General features: G+C 37.0%; 1 protein-coding gene across 5 annotated transcripts in view; it reads left to right on the top strand.

Annotated features, from left to right (window-relative positions):
• Positions 1-18,069, top strand: part of LOC106883464 (cadherin-87A) — a 227,101-nt gene that overhangs the window by 37,144 nt on the left and 171,888 nt on the right. The window lies entirely within an intron of this gene.

The raw sequence follows: 18,069 nt of genomic DNA, 5'->3' as shown, positions 1-18,069 counted from the left end.
AAGAAAACAAAAATACTGTACAAATGCAGCATTACAGAAAAAGACTTACCTGAGGCAAAAGAAAAACTAAAGCAAGACATCCTTGCCAAAGCACAGAGGATCCGCCGGTATGAGAAACGCCAACGTTTCTTTCAACAAAACAAACAGTTCAAATCCAACCCCAAAAAACTCTACCAAGAACTGGGTAAAAATAAAATAGACATTACTTCAGCACCAACAGCAGAAGAACTAGAGAAATTCTGGAAACAAATATGGTCGGTGAAGCAACAACCCCAAAAAAGGACCATTAAAACAACGAACTTAGCACCTGAGCAACTCTGGGCCCCTATAACAACTGAAGAGGTCACCCAGACACTGCAAAGACTAAGCAACTGGAAAGCACCTGGACACGACAAGATCCCCAATTTCTGGTTAAAACACCTGCCAGCAATGCATAAAAAGCTGGCAAAAAACTTTAACAACATAATAGCAGATCCAGAAACAATACCTGAATGGCTCACAAAAGGGAAAACCATCTTAATCCCCAAATCCACGGAAACGGAGAAACCACAAAACTATAGACCTATAACCTGTCTCCCTACGATCTACAAAGCCTTTACTGCAATAATATCGCAGAGAGTGAGTAAACACCTGGAAAATAACAACCTGTTTCCAGAAGAGCAGAAGGGATGCTGCAAGGGCTCATACGGCTGTAAAGATCAATTATTGATCAATAAAGCCATAACTGAAGACAGCCGCAGAAAGAAGAAAGGCCTCAGTATGGCCTGGGTGGACTACCAAAAAGCTTTCGACAGTGTTCCCCACACGTGGATTCTGGAAACACTAGCCATAAACAAGGTGGCACCAATTATCATAAAATACATAGAGCACTCAATGAACAAATGGCAGATAGTGCTACAGCTCCAAACAAAAGAGGGACTTGTGAAAACGAAAGCCATCCCCATTAGAAGAGGAATATTCCAGGGAGACACGCTCTCTCCACTCCTGTTCTGCCTGGCACTCACACCTTTAACAGAATTGCTAAATAGAACTGGATGCGGTTACAAATGCTATGGAAAAACAGTCAGCCACCTTCTATATATGGATGACCTAAAATTATATGCAAAAAACGACAAAGAGCTAGAAACACTACTACAGACAGTACACGGCTTTACCAAGGAAATAGAAATGAAATTCGGATTAGAAAAATGTGCCAAAGCAACCCTGAAAAGAGGAAAATTAGTTAAAAGTAGCAATATAACACTAGATAAAGCCAATGAAATAAGAGAACTAGACGAAAGCCAACCATATAAGTATTTAGGAGTCAATGAACTAGATAGGATACAACATACACAAATGAAAGAAAAAATAAAGAAAGAGTACTATAGACGAGTTAGATCACTACTAAAAACAGAGCTCAATGCTAAAAACAAGATAATGGGTATCAACACTTTAGCTGTCCCAGTTATAAGCTACAGCTACAACATCCTTAACTGGACACTAAACGAACTATGTAAAATAGACAGGAAAACAAGAAAAATAATGACAGGATATAGGATGCACCACCCAAAATCTGACATAGAAAGGCTATATATACAACGCACAGAAGGTGGCAGGGGTCTTATACAGCTAGAAAACTATTATAAAATAACCACCATAGGACTGCAAAAATACCTACTCCAGAAGCAAGGGAAACTAATACAAATAGCCACAAAACACGAGCAAAACAAAAAACTGTTTTCAGTATTTAAGGAAGCTGACAAATACAAACAAGAAATCAATCTACCTAACAAATACGAAGAAGAAGAAGAAGAAACAACAAAAGCTATAAAACAAATGAAATCCAAACTAAAACTAGAACAGCAACGGACCATGATAAAACGATGGCAAGAAAAGCCCCTACATGGTAAATACTGGGCTAAACTAAATGCGAAAGAAATAGACAGAGAAAAATCCCAGCAATGGTTGAGAAGCTCAGGACTCAAAGCAGAGACTGAAGGATTTTTAATTGCTGCACAAGACCAAAGCCTCCCCACCAGAAATTACCAAAAACATATAATGAAAAGAAACATAACAAGTAACTGTAGAATATGTGGAGATGGACAAGAAACAATAAATCATATTATCTCTGGCTGCTCAGTCCTGGCTAAGAAGGAATATATTCACAGACATGACAGAGCTGGGACCTATATACACTGGAAGCTATGCCAACACTGTGGAATAATAACAGAAAAAAGATGGTATAAACACACGCCAGAAAAGGTCACAGAAAACGAGAAAGCAACCATACTCTGGGATATGCCAATACACACAGATAGAGAAATTAAGGCAAATAGATCAGATATAGTTGTCAAAGATCATGAAGAAAAAATGCTTTCTAATTGATGTATCAATACCAGCAGATGACAACGTTTCCTTAAAAGAAATGGAAGAACTTTCAAAATACAAAGACCTGGAAATAGAGGTAACTCGAATGTAGAATCTAAAAACAGAAACAATTCCTATCATAGTAGGTACCTTAGGTATAATAAAAAAATATTCAGACAAATGCATAACAAAAACACCAGGACTTACAAATATATATAACATACAGAAAATTGTACTACTGGGCACTGCACACATCCTACGCAAAACACTTTCAATACAGTAACCATAAGAGCATCACAGCAAACCACAGCACATACCCAAGGCACACAGAGCTGCGCTTGATAGTGAAGTGAAAGCACGTTATAAAAATAAAACTACTGAACAATAATAATAATAATAATAATAATAATAATAATAATAATAATAATAATAATAATAAAATACCAGCCACTGCAGGACAAGACATAAAAGTAAGGTGAAGGTTGGCAATGAATATAGCAAAAGATTCAGTGTACAGATAGGAGTTCACCAAAGATCGGTTCTCAGCCCCCTATTGTTCATCATAGTCCTCCAGGCTATAACAGAAGAATTTAAGACTAGTTTCCCTTGGGAGCTCCTCTATACTGATGACCTTGTTCTTATAGCTGAATCACTACCAGAACTAGAGAAATTTCAGGCTTGGAAGCAAGGTCTAGAATCAATGGGCCTTTGAGTTAATCTAGCAAAAACCAAAGTCTTAATAAGTAGGAAAGCAGACAAATAAACATTTCTTCAGGTAGATGGCCTTGATTGATCTGTAGAAAAAGTGTAGGTAGTAACTCCATAAGATGTATCTTGTGTAAGCTATGGACACATAACAGGTGCTGCAATATCAGAGGAAGGTGTAGCGTACACTTGAGTGAAATTCTTCTCCCCTTTATTATATATACATACATTCGAACATAGCAGATAACAGCTAACCTTTAGCCGCTAATCTGATTAGTTGTGTCCACTACTCTGATTGTTTGGTATTGGCACAATTTGTCTCTTACTCTGTGGTGTCAATCTGCAGTATAACCAATCAGATCCCTAAATAAGATCATGTGAGACAGCCCTTTTCTCAAGCCCGTTGGGCCTATTTTTCTTCATAAAAACCCAGCTACTCCTCATCTCTTTGGTTCCAGACCTTCTACGGTCTAGCCACTGACCACACAAGACACAGCCAGTTTCAGTGACAATGCTAGATGTCCAGGTTTCAACATAGCACTGTTTGTAAAATACTTCACCCTGAATCAACAGCAAATATACAACCTGCGAGCCAGATGACAACACCCATCCAACAGCATTATGGCAATCTCTTTCTTCGTCACCACCATTTTCTTAATGACTTCAACAACATTCCTACATACACAGCAACCAGCAACACTGCACAGGTTCTAACATAGCACTATTTGTGAATTACTTCACCATGATTAACAGTGAATACAACCAGCGAAAATTCATGTACAAGTAACTCAGGCAGCAGCATTACAGCCACAACTTTGTACGACACATACCACCCCGGCTCTGCATCATCATCATAACTTCTTGATACAGTATTTCTATTACTGTGTACAATTGACTTTGAAACTGGTATTTCTCATTCTTGTGTCTACGAACATTCATCTAACATCTCATTTTAGACTCTTCTACTTTCTTCCTCTTCATTGTTCTGACAGACACACATACACTTTGTTCTCATGTCAGTTTGTCATTTATTCTATATACACGATGCATACACACACACACACACACACAAACACACACACACACACCCACACACACACACACAAACACCCCCCCCCCCCACACACACACACACACTAAGCTATCAATAAATCTTTCTCTAAACCTTCTATACAGTTGTGTCTCTCCTTTCCAACTGGCACATTATATGCATTATTTCAGCCTTCTGAACAGAGTTGTTAGTAGATGGTCACATCAAACTTCACCTTGACCATCTAAAGTTGGTGACCCAATGTGGAACACCCATCACCTCGACTCTCTATGAACGTTAACAAGGGAAATAGGTTTTGTGTGTGGAAGGTGCATAGGTACAATTAACACTAAAAATGTACAGATAATAGACTTCATCAAATGCCAATGGGGAAAAGCTAGAAGTAGCTGATATCTTCCATTACCTAGGTGACCAAGTCAGTAGCAGATGTGGATGTTCTGAGAGTGTAGCTGCTAGAATAAGAATAGGCTGGGTAAAGTTCAGGGAGCTACTACCTCTGTTGGTAACAAAGTGCCTCTCCCTCAGAATGAAAAACAGATTGAATGATGTTTGTGTGTGAACAGCCATGCTACATGGCAGTGAAACATGGGCTGTAATGAAATGTAGTTAGTATGCTTCACTGGATGTGCAATGTCAGTGTACATGTATGACTGAGTGTAAGCATTTTGAGAGAGAAGTTGGACATAAGGCGCATCAGATGTGGTGCACGAGAAAGACAACTGTGCTAGTATGGTCATGAAACGCATATGGATAAGGACAACTGTGTGATCTAGTACTGATCTTTAACTGTGGAGGGGACCTGTTAAAAGTAGACCCAGGAAGACATGAAACAAGGTAGGGAAGCCTGATCTTTGAACATTGAGCTTCATGAGGCAATGACAAGTGATTAAGACCTTTGTCGATATGCTGTGCTTGAGAAGACCTGTTAAGCCAAGTGAAATCACAGTCATGGCTGATGCCATTGTTGTGTAACTGGCACTCATGCCAATAGCATATAAAAAGCAACCTTCAAACGTTGGGCAATATGTTGTATTTGAGAAAACTCGTCAAACCAAGTGAAATCTTAGAGCTGATTCCAATATTACATACTTGGCACTGTGATGGTGCCATATAAAAAACACCCTTTGAACTTTGGGCCTCATGGAGGTAGTGATGAATGACCAAAACATTTGGCAATATACCATGCTTGAGAAGACCTGTCAAGCTAAGTGAGACCATAGTTGTGGCTGATCCTGATGTTTTGTAATTGGTACCTATGCTGGTGGCACAAAAAAAAAAACATCCACTACACTCTTGGAGTGGTTGGCATTAGGAAGGACATGCACCTGTAGAAACCATGCCAAATCAGATTGAAACCGGGTGCATCTCCCCAGCTTACCAACTTTCAGTCGAACTGTTGAACCCGAAGATAAAGGCAGAAACACTTATATGCACAGCTCAAGAACAAGCATTAAGGACCAACTTTGTGAAGTGCAGAATAAACAATACTACTGACAGTGACGAATGCAGAATGTATGGTGAACGGGATGAAATGGTATAGTACATTGTTAGCGAATACCTAAAATTGGCACAACACAAATACAAAGGATATGACAGTGTAGCAAGAATGATCCACTGGAGCTCTGTGGAAACCACGGCCTACAAAGGACAAAGGAGAGGTATAAGCAGAAGGAGTCTCCAAGAATGAAAATTGCAAAATCTTGTGGGATGAACTGATTCAGTGCGATCACCTGACCAGACATCAGAAACTGGACATTGTTGTGATGGAAAAAAAAATGCATGGTAATTGACATAGTATATCCTGGGGATAACAGGATCAAGGAGAAAGAAGGAAAAATAAACAACTATGATGATTTGAAGTGGGAAATACGAAGGCTATGATCAATGAGGAGAATAGATATAGTATCAGTAATAATTGACACACTCAGAAGTATCAGCACTCAACTTCGAATATTTGCTACTACCACTGAGATCTGCACCTGCAGTCGGTTTCACCTGGGCTCGTGCCCACAGCTTCCATGCTCACCATAAATATCAGCACATGTTCAGAAGTATCAGCACATTTTCGGAAGTATCAGTACATGCTTGGAAGTATCAGCACTCAACTACCAACTTCAACACTAAGTGTGAAGGGAGAATACCTACAAAAATCAGCATTGATTTCATTTATTTGCCACCAGGGTAAAGGATGAGGGGAACAGTATAAAACAGACATTAAATGTGGGAGTTTACATAAAAGGAAATGACAAAATATATCATATAAAAAAAAATTTTAATATAAGTATACACGGTGTACAAGGAAAAGGAAGGGAAACATGCGTAGTATAAAAAGGTTAACAAAAATGGTGGGTGGATGATGGAGATGTAGTCCTCCTGATAGAGAATGACCTCTAAGGAAAATTGAGGAACCCGATTGTGTAAGATCTCCCTGGACACTAAGGGCAAGTGCCCTCACCAATTCTCCTTCTCTGACCCACAGGTCTGCACTTAAAGTGGTACCATCCACTCTTGGCATTTTTGTAACTATCATCCACCTTTCAATAAACTCACTCAAAGACAGTTCTTCTCTCTCCACCCTCAATTTCCTTTTCAAGTAAAACTTGAAGAAGTTAATGAGAACTCTACCAAAGAGGAAAGTATCTGTCCTCATGCCCTTCAGTCTTGTCTACCAGACAACCTCTTTTGCCACAGCCATCAGGAAAACTGCTTTGCTTTCTTGATTAAAGAAGGGCAGTGAGGCAATCATGACTATGGACTTAGCTGACAGATGGAATTATCCCTCACATGACAGCATCTGTTTGACATAACCCCACAAGTTAGCAATGCTTGGACACTGAACAAGTACATGCAGAATGGTTTTGTCACTTTGCATGCATCTCAGACAAGCCCAGCTGACAGCACATCCATGCGTGTAGAGTTTATTTCATCAAACCAGTAGCACCCCCACCTCCATAGTACTGTCGTCAGGCCAAAGACATCTGGAAATTATCTATGATAGTTCCGAACCGGACAGTCTTCCAGAACAGACTGGCCATTTCGTTTTCACCGATGCCTAGAGTCTCTCTGAGAACATTTTTGCAGTTCCCCACTACTAATCGTCTATAAATGCTGCAAACACTCATATGGTTGTAAAAATCAGTTATTGATCAATGAAGCCATAATTGAAGACAGCCAAAAGAAAATGAAGAGTCTAAGCATGGCTTGGTTTGGTTACCAAAAGGCTTTTGACAGTATTATCAACACATGGATCCTTCAAACACTAATCTTAACAATGTAGCAACAACAACAAAATAATATATATAACATGCTATGAATAAATGGCAAACACTGCTGTAGTTCCAGACAAAAAGAAAGAATAATAAAAACTAGAGCCATCCCCATCAAAAGAGGAATATTCCATGGAGACTTGCTCTCTTCATTCCTTTCCATCCTGATACTGATGCCTTTAGCTGACATGCTTAACAGAACTAGATGTAGATATAACTACTATGGTAAAACAAGCAACCATCTCTGGTATATGGATGATTTAAAACTGTATGCAGCAAAAGATAAACAACTAGAAACATTACTACAGACGGTGCATGAATTTACCAAAAAATGTAAAATTCGGCTTATAAAAATGAGCCAAAGCAAAGGTGAAAAGGGAAAAATGACTTAAGTGTAACAACATCACAGTAGATAAAGCAAATGAAATGAGAGAATTAGACTAAAGCCAGACATACAAACACTTAGGAATCAATGAACTATATATGATACAATACACACAAATGAAAGAGATGAGGAGAGAATACTGTAGATGAGTTAGATTAATACTTAAAACAGAGCACAATGTGAAAAACAAGATAATAAGTATCAATACTCTAGCTGTCTCAGTTATAAATATTACAGTTACGATGTTCTTAATTGGATACTAAACGAACTAAACAAACTAGACAGGAAAAAAAAAATATTGACATAATTTAGGATACACGCTCAAAATCTGACACAGAAAGGTTATATATAGAACGAATTAAAGGAGGCAGAGACCTTATGTAACTAGAAAACTATTATAAAATAACCACAATAGGATTACAGAAATATCTAACTCAGAACCAAGGAAAACTGGTACAAATAGTCACAAAACATGAGCAAAACAAAAAACTGTTTATCGTTTTTAAGGAAGTTGAAAAAACAAGAAAGAGGTCATAGTATTTGACAACTATGAAGGAAAAGAGCAAATAACAAAAGCTGGAGAGCAGCTGAAATCCAATCTAAACGGAAATGACAAAATACCATGATAAAACGATGGCAAGAAAAGACCTTACATGGCAAATACTGGGATAAGCTAAACAGAAAGGAATAGACAAAGTAAAAAATCCCAACAATGGTTGAGAAACTCAGGACTCAAAGCAGAGAAGGATTTTTAATTGCAGCACAAGATCAAAGCCTCCCCATCAGGAATCACCAGAAACACATAAAGAAGATACAATAAGTAATGGCAGAATATGTAGTGGTGGGGAAGAAGCAATAAATCATATTTTCTCTGGCTGCTCAGTCCTGGTTAAGAAGGAATATATCCACAGATATGACAGAATTGGGACCTGTATACACTGGAAGCTATGCCAACACTATGGAATGACAACTCAAAAAAATAGTATAGTCATATCTCAGAAATGACCTCAGAAAATGACAAACCAACCATACTGATACACACTGATTGAAAGATCTATTAGATTGGATATAGTTGTCAGAGGCCATCAAGAAAAAAGAATGCCTTCTAATCGATGTATCAATTCTAACAGATGATAATGTATTTCTAAAAGAAATGGAGAATCTCTCAAAATACAAAGATCTGGAAATCGAGATAGCATGAATTGGAGCCTAAAAACAGAAACAATCCCTATAATAATAGTTGCATTAGATATGACTAAAAAACTTACAGACAAATGCATAACCAAAACACCAGAACTTATGAATGTATTTACCATACAGAAATAGCACTACTAGGCACCGCATACATCCTATGTAAAGCACTTTTATCCCAGTGAAAGTAATGTCACCAAAATAAACCACAGCACATACTCTAGTCACACAGAGCTGTGCTCAGTAGTGCAGTGAAAGCACATAGTAAAAATAAGACTACTGAATAATAATAATAACGAATGTTTGTAGCAGGGTCACATTTTTACCTGGAAGACATGTGGAAGAATGTCACTATTTCCCAATGATCCCTTGAAAAGTAAACTGGTATCAAATTTTCAGCCTACAACCTGTTTACCATTTATATTGAAGCCTATGACCAGTGTCTTGGCGGAAAAGTTATATTAACATCTAGAAAGTAACATTCTACTTCCAGAAGAACAGAAAGGATGCAGGGCAACAAAAGACCACTTGATAATTGATAAAATGATAATTAGAAATTGTAGACACAGATTGATGAGGTTGAATGTAGCATGGTTAGAACACAAACCAGTATATGACATGGTACTGTACAGTCAGATAAGTAAAACAATAGGCATGTTTAGAATGAGAGAAAATATGGAGGAAATTGTTAATGAAAGTATGAAACATTCGAATACTGAATTGATTTGAGGTAAACAAAGACTCAGGAAAGTGAACATTAGACATGATATATTTCTAGGTGATAGCTTATTTCCATTTCAATTTGTACTGGCCATGATACCACTCAGTTTGAAATTACAAAAAATTAAAGTAGTTTATGATTTCGGAAAAAGATATAGTAAGATAAATCATCTCCTTTTTATGGATGATATAAAGCATTATACAAAAAATGAGAAGCAGCTTGAAAGTCTTGTACATACTGTTCATATTATGTCAGATGATGTCGGTATGGAATTTTGGATGAAAAATCTGCTTTATTGATAATGAAATGAAGAAGATTTGATGGAAGCCAGGGACCTAAAATACCAAATGGTCAAACAATGAAAGCAGTTGTATAAGGACAATAGTATAAGTATTTTGGAAATAGTGAAAGCAGATAAAACATGAAGAGATAAGACAAATAACCAATAAGGAGTATACGAGGAGAGTGAGAAAAATATTATGGTCAAAGTTGAATTCAAAATAAGTTATTGAAGCAATAAATTCAAGGGCAGTACCAGTAATCAGATATGGAATTGGAATTGTAGATTGAAACTAAAGTGACATACAGAAACTTAACAGAAAGGCTAGAAAGTTGTTGACAATGTTTGGACGCCATCATCTGAAAGCTGATATGGACCAGATGTACTTGAAGAGAGACCAAGGTGGAAGAGGCTTAATTGCTGTGGAAGAGTATGGCCAGATGGAAACAAAACACCTAGAATATTCACAAAAAAGCAGAGAAATTACAAAAGACAGTGAATAAACTATAGTTGATCAAGTGTGCAATAGGAGAAAAGGACAAGAATGAAATTCAAAGAGAACATGTTATGCAGAATGAAGAGAAAGCCAACGAGGACAAAATCTTTGGTTGAACAAAATCCTTGGTTGAAAAAAGAACAATTAAAAAAGTAACAGAAAGCCTAATTATAGCAGCTCAAAATCAAGCTTTAAAAATGTCACAAGTTGGCCCAGGGAGAATATAAGAAATGGCAGGATGACCAAGTTGTGAAAGAAAGTTTTACACTGGAAGCTTTGTCAGAAATGGGGATTTAAAGTTGGAAGTACATGATGTGATCATTGGATTGAAAGAGTGCTGGAGTTAAAGAAATGAAAGATTTTACGAAATTTTCCTATTGCTTTTGTTTGATATTTTATTATCTCGATGGCAGAAGTACATATAAAGTACCACTATTTTGCCAAAATGAAAGGACATTAATATTATTGTAAATATTCAGATTCTATCACATGCCAGGGGAAAAAACTAGAAGTAGTTGATAGCTTCTGTTACCTAGGTGACCAAGTCAGTAGTGAGAGTGGATGTTCTGAGAGCATAGCTGTTAGAATAAGAATAGTCTGGGCAAAGTTCAGAGAGGTGGTAACAAAGAGCCTCTCACTCAGAGTGAAAAGTAGACTATATGATACATATGTGCAAAAAGCCATGCTACATGGCAGTGAAAGATGGGTTGTGACTGCTGAGGACATGCGTAAGCTTGAAAGAATTGAAGCTAGTATGCTTCACTGGATGTGTAATGTCAGTGTGCATACATGACAGAGTGTAAGTGCCCTGAGGGAAAAGTTGAACATAAGAAGCATCAGATATGGTGTGCAAGAAAGACGGCTGCACTGGTATGGTCATGTGTTGTGTATGAATGAAGACAGCTGTGTGAAGAAGTGTCACATCCTAACAGTAGAAGGAACCTGTGTAAAAGGTGCAATGAAGTGATGAAGCACAACCTTCGAACATTGAGCCTGACAGAGGCAATAAGAAGCAACTGAAACCTTTGGAGATATGCTGTGCTTGAGAAGACTCAGCAAGCCAAGTGAGATCATAGGCGAGGCCAGTGTCACATAACTGGCCCATTTAAAAGCAGCTCTCAATCATTGTGCAATATGCTGTGCTTGTAAAGATTTGTTGAACCAAGTGAAATCATAGTCATGGCTGATGCCTGACTGGCACCCATGCTGGTGGCATGTAAAAAGCATCATTTGACCATGGCCAATGCTAGTGGTGCCTGACTAGCTTCCATGCCAATGGCACATAAAAAGCACCATTCAAGTGTGGCCAATGACCTTGCCACCTGACTGGCACCCCTTGCCGGTGACACATAAAAAGCACCATTCGAGAGTGGTTGAGGCCAGTGCTACCTGACTGGCTCCCATGCAAGTGGCCTATAAAAAGTACCATTTGAGTGTGGTTGATGCCAGTGCCACCTAACTGGCTCCTGTGCTTGTGACACATAAAAAGCACCCACTACATTCTTGGAGTGGATGGTATTAGGAAGAGCATCCAGCTGTAGAAACCTTGCCAAATCAGATTGGGGCCTGGTGCAGGCTCCCAGCTTGCCAGTCCTCAGTCAAACCATCCAACCCTTACCAGCATAGAAAGCAGATGTTAAACGATGATGATGATGATTCCCCTCTGATCTCTTTAGAATCAACTTATCTGGTTTCTTGTTAATGTTAATCACTTTTGGTCTTACATACAAAGCAATTATTTTCATTTTAAAAATGGAATAATTTTTTTGAAAGATTTCTAAAGAATACATTTCAGTTGTTTATTTCCAGCTTGTATATTTTTTGATCTTGTTGATGGTGAGCCTGGCTGCAAGGTAACATAGTAGCAATAGAGCAGTCAACATGACTAAAAGATAGCATAATAGCCAATAAGAAGCTGATCTGTTGAGAAGCATGTTGAAACTATATCTGTTCATGTGGTGCTATTTGTGCAGTATTTACAATTTAGGGAATAAAATTAAAATAATTGACTTCTCTTGACTTCAACAAATATGGTTGGCATAATTGTTTTGTCACAAAAACAATTTAGTTTTGTGTGTAGTTCATCTTAATGTTTTAATTTGTTTTCATATATAGGCGCAGACATATGTGATAAGAAGCTTGCAGGCATGTTCGGTAAGAAGCTCGCAGGTTGTGTGGTAAGAAGCTTGATTCCCAACCACATGGTTCTTGTTTCAGTCCCATTGCATTGAACCTTGCTACTATAACCTCAGGCCAACTAAAGCCTTGCAAGTAGAATTGGTAGATGGAAACTGAAAGAAGCGTCATATATATATATATATATATATATATATATATATATATATATATATATATATATATATAAGAATTTAAGGATTGGAGAAAACGCATGTTATAATTGCATACTTTATTCCTACATATGTTTCAAAGGATTACAACCTGATCCATAGGGATCTTTGATATTAAAATTGTAACCTTCTCATCAGGGAAAGCATGAGAATCATCTTAAACGTAAGACATTATGACTGATTATGAAAACAATAGGTAGATAAGGTTATGACTTGATTCATTTGAAAAAAACCGTTAGAGAATTGGACGCTGCCGGATAGTGGGTTGGACAACACATACCAATCAATGTGTAAGAGCGTACATGCATACATACATACACAGACACACACATATACATGCATACTGATACACACACACACACACACATATACATGCATATATGCGCATATACACATACATACACATGTGCACCCGTATATACATATGTATACATATATATACACATATATATACACACACACACACATATATACATATACATACACACCTGTATATATACACACACTCATACGTCCACATTTATACATATGCACATACGTACCTACGCATATACAAATATACACATGTGTGCGTGTCCCCATATACACACATGTATCCATCTACATATACACACATGTATAAATAGAAATATATTCATGCACATACACATAGCTATGCATCTACGTCTATTACCTAATCAAATAAACAGATTCGTATATACATATACATACATGAATACATATGCAAACACACGTATGCACATACATACATACATACAAATACATATACATATACATATATACATATATACATATATATATATACACATATATATATGTGTACATATAAAAGAAAAATAACTCAAGTGTTTTATATATACATACATACACACACCCACACACATACATCCACATATCCATATATGTGTGTGTGTGTGCATGCATACATATACATATATGGATATCTGGATGTATGTGTGTGGGTGTGTGTATGTATGTATATATAAAACACTTGAGTTATTTTTCTTTTATATGTACACATATATATATGTGTATATATATATGTATATATGTATATATGTATATGTATATGTATTTGTATGTATGTATGTATGTGCATACGTGTGTTTGCGTATGTATTCATGTATGTATATGTATATACAAATCTGTTTATTTGATTAGGTAATAGGCGTAGATGTATAGCTATGTGTATGTGCATGAATATATTTCTATTTATACATGTGTGTATATGTAGAGGGATACATGTGTGTATATGTAGAGGGATACATGTGTGTATATGGGGACACGCACACATGTGTATATTTGTATATGCGTAGGTACGTATGTGCATATGTATAAAGGTGGACGAATGAGTGTGTGTATATATACAGGTGTGTATGTATATGTATATATGTGTGTGTGTGTGTATATATATGTGTATATATATGTATACATATGTATATACGGGTGCACATGTGTATGTATGTGTATATGCGCATATATGCATGTATATGTGTGTGTGTGTGTGTATCAGTATGCATGTATATGTGTGTGTCTGTGTATGTATGTATGCATGTACGCTCTTACACATTGATTGGTATGTGTTGTCCAACCCACTATCCGGCAGCGTCCAATTCTCTAACGGTTCTTTTCAAATGAATCAAGTCATAACCTTATCCACCTATTGTTTTCATAATCAGTCATAATGTCTTACGTTTAAGATGATTCCCATGCTTTCCCTGATGAGAAGGTTACAATTTTAATATCAAAGATCCCTATGGATCACACAGGTTGTAATCCTTTGAAACATATGTAGGAATAAAGTATGCAATTATAACATGCGTTTTCTCCAATCCTTAAATTCTTAAATATACTCAAATACCCAAAATTTCAAGGAGTTCCTGCCTTAAAAACAGGAACTAACCGCAGTTATTTTGTGTTCTTTGCTACATTGGTTTCTATCAACCCATTTATTCTATCAGAAGAATTTTTATTCATTAAGATAGAAGAAATACACATAATTATATATATATATATATATATATATATATATATATATATATATATATATATATACATATTTCGATGACTGGCACCCATGCCAACCTTTCTTCATTGGACACTAAACTCAGCTTGCAAAGACCTGTTGGGGCAAGTGAGATTGAAACTGAAGGAATATATTCACAGACACGACAGAGCTGGGACCTATATACACTGGAAGCTATGCCAACACTATGGAATAACAACAGAAAAGAGATGGTATAAGCACACGCCAGAAAAGGTCCCAGAAAACGAGAAAGCAACTATACTCTGGGATATGCCAATACACACAGATAGAGAAATTAAGGCCAATAGGCCAGATATAGTTGTCAGAGATCATGAAGAAAAAAAATGCTTTCTGATTAATGTATCAATACCAGCAGATGATAACGTTTCCCTAAAAGAAATGAAGAAACTTTCAAAATACAAAGACCTGGAAATAGAGGTAACTCGAATGTAGAATCTAAAAACAGAAACAATTCCTATCATAGTAGGTGCCTTAGGTATGATAAAAAAATATTCAGACAAATACATAACAAAAACACCAGGACTTACAAATATATATAACATACAGAAAATTGCACTACTGGGCACTGCACACATTCTACGTAAAACACTTTCAATACAGTAACCATAAGAGCATCACAGCAAACCACAGCACATACCCAAGGCACACAGAGCTGCGCTCGGTAGTGAAGTGAAAGCACGTTATAAAAATAAGACTACCGAATAATAATAATAATAATAATAATAATAATAATAATAATAATAATAATAATACCTAAACATAATCTGGAAGATACTCACTGGAATATGTGAGGCAAAGACACACTTTCCTGGCTATCAATAAAACAGTTTTGAGACATTGTATAAAACATCATACAAACATGTCTATGGCTTGGATTGGCTTTAAGAAGGCATATGATATGATGCCTCATTCATGGATCATTGAATGCCTGCAGATGTTTGGTGTTGCTGACAACATCACAAATTTTCTGATGCAAAGCATGAAAAAGTGGAAAACCAAATTGCACTCAAGCAATGTATTCTTTGGAGAAGTTAATATTAAAAAGGGAATCTTCCAAGGTGACTCGTTTTCACAGTTAATTTTTGTAATTGCACTAATACCCATAACAATGTGGGAAGAAAGGCTCATCATTGAACCATCTGTTTACGGATGACCTGAAATTGTTAGGGAAATCTGAAAAACAGATAAGATTCCTTAACCGAAACAGTCCTGAATTGTACTAGTGACATTGGTATGGAGTTTGGGATTACTAAATGCTCAGTACTTAAAATGAAAAGAGGGAAGAAAGCAGCCTGCAGAGGATTGCAGTTACGATCAGGAGATACCATGGGTGAACCCAACGGTAATGGGTATAGATATTTAAGGATTTTGGAGTTGGATGACATTCTACACAGCGAAATGAAAGTCAAGGCAGCGAGGCATAAAAAAAAAGGGTGAAGATGGTGTTGAAATCCAACCTGAATGCCAAAAATTTGATTACCACAATGAATATCTGGGCAGTTGCTGCGATCAGATATAGTGCATCCATCCTCAAATGGACTATGGTGGAAATATCAACACTGGATAGAAGGACGCCCACTGCATGGGCGCTACACCCTAAAGGACTAATTAGGACTAATTAGTATAGACCATTGTATAAGGAGTGAAAGAAGAACACTTGATGAGTATTTGATAAATAGTGACGAAGACCTGGTGCAATATGCCGTGAAAGATATGGGTGTATATGCAGATGAAATGACGGGAAAGGAAGAGTTGAACCAAAGAGCTGAGGAGAAGGGAAAAGAAGACCTTCTTGAAATGAGAATGCATGGACAGTTTGAAAGGAATACATAAGACGTTAAGGATAATACAGCATCGTGGGCATGGCTTGAGCGAGGTGATTTGAAGTGTACCACTGAAAGCCTGATCATATAAAACTTCTTATACCCAAAAATGCAGACTCTGTGGAAAGAGTGTGGAAAATGTGACCCACTTGGTAAATGGATGTGAGAGTCTTACACAAAAAGAATACAAGCGCCGCCACGATAAAGTGTGTGTGTGTATCTTCATTGGCTCTTATGCCGTAAATACCAATATGAAGTAACAGAGAACTGGTATGAGCATGTATTAAGTAAAGTTATGCAGGAGGATGGAAAAGTAATGATACTCTGGGACTATGATTTTCAGACAGTTCGTGTAATCGAACACCGTCTGCTGGATATTGTCATATTGAATCCTTGAAATCGATCCAAATTCAACAACTGGCACCCATGCCAATCTCTCCTTCATTGGATACTGAACTCAGCTAGTGAAGACCTGTTGGGGCAAGTGAAATCGAAATCATGATTGAACCAAATTTGATGACTGGCACTTGTGCCAGTGGTGCGCTCAGAGCACCATCTGAGCGTGATCATTGCCAGAGCAGCTGTCTGGCTTCCAATCAAGTGAGGCTGTTGCCAGTGCTGCGGACTGGCTCCTGTGCAGGTGGCATGTAAAAAACACCATTTTGAGCATGGCTGTTGCCAGTATGTATGAAGTAGAACTATATAGCACATATTGCACTTTAGAGTACACATTGTACTATATTGTACACAAAATACAGATAATGTAAAACTTGAAACTCTAATGGAATGCATTGAGACTCTTACCCTGCTAATATAAAAGAGCCCTTGCTTCTATATTCCAATTCCATTATTAGGTCAGTACTATGTATTGGCACAAAAGCAAACCCCTTGATTACTGAGTTCACTTAACAATAAGAAGGCATGATTACAATATGTAAGTAGGAGTATTCTATAATTGGTGAACGATACTTTCAGAAAGCTGTCAGAATCATTAGTTGGGCAAAACAGTTAGCAGTATTTCGTCCATCTTTACATTGTGAGTTCAGATTCCACCAAAGTTAACTTTGTCTTTCATCCTCTGAGGGTCAATAACATAAGTATCAGTTGATCACTGGGGTTGATGTAATTAGCTTGCTCTTTCTCCCAAAACTGTCGGCATTGTGCCAACATTGCTGGCATTGTGCCAAAAGTGAGGAAGTCTAGAGATGGTCATTTCTGGAAAATATTGTCTAAAGGTAACAAAGTTAATCTCACATTTTAATGGATATTTCTAATAGAGGAAAAAAAAGAAAGAACTTACCTTAATTTAACTAAATACTATAATATATTTAATGTGACTGCATGATTTTTTGACATTTTAAAATATTAAAAAAAAAAAGAATGAAATAAATTCAAAATGAAAAATACATG

The sequence above is a fragment of the Octopus bimaculoides genome, chromosome 2 (assembly GCF_046866305.1).
Source record: "Octopus bimaculoides isolate indiv1 chromosome 2, ASM4686630v1, whole genome shotgun sequence".
Classification (NCBI taxonomy): Eukaryota; Metazoa; Mollusca; class Cephalopoda; order Octopoda; family Octopodidae; genus Octopus; species Octopus bimaculoides.
This window is presented reverse-complemented; position numbering and strand designations above follow the sequence as displayed.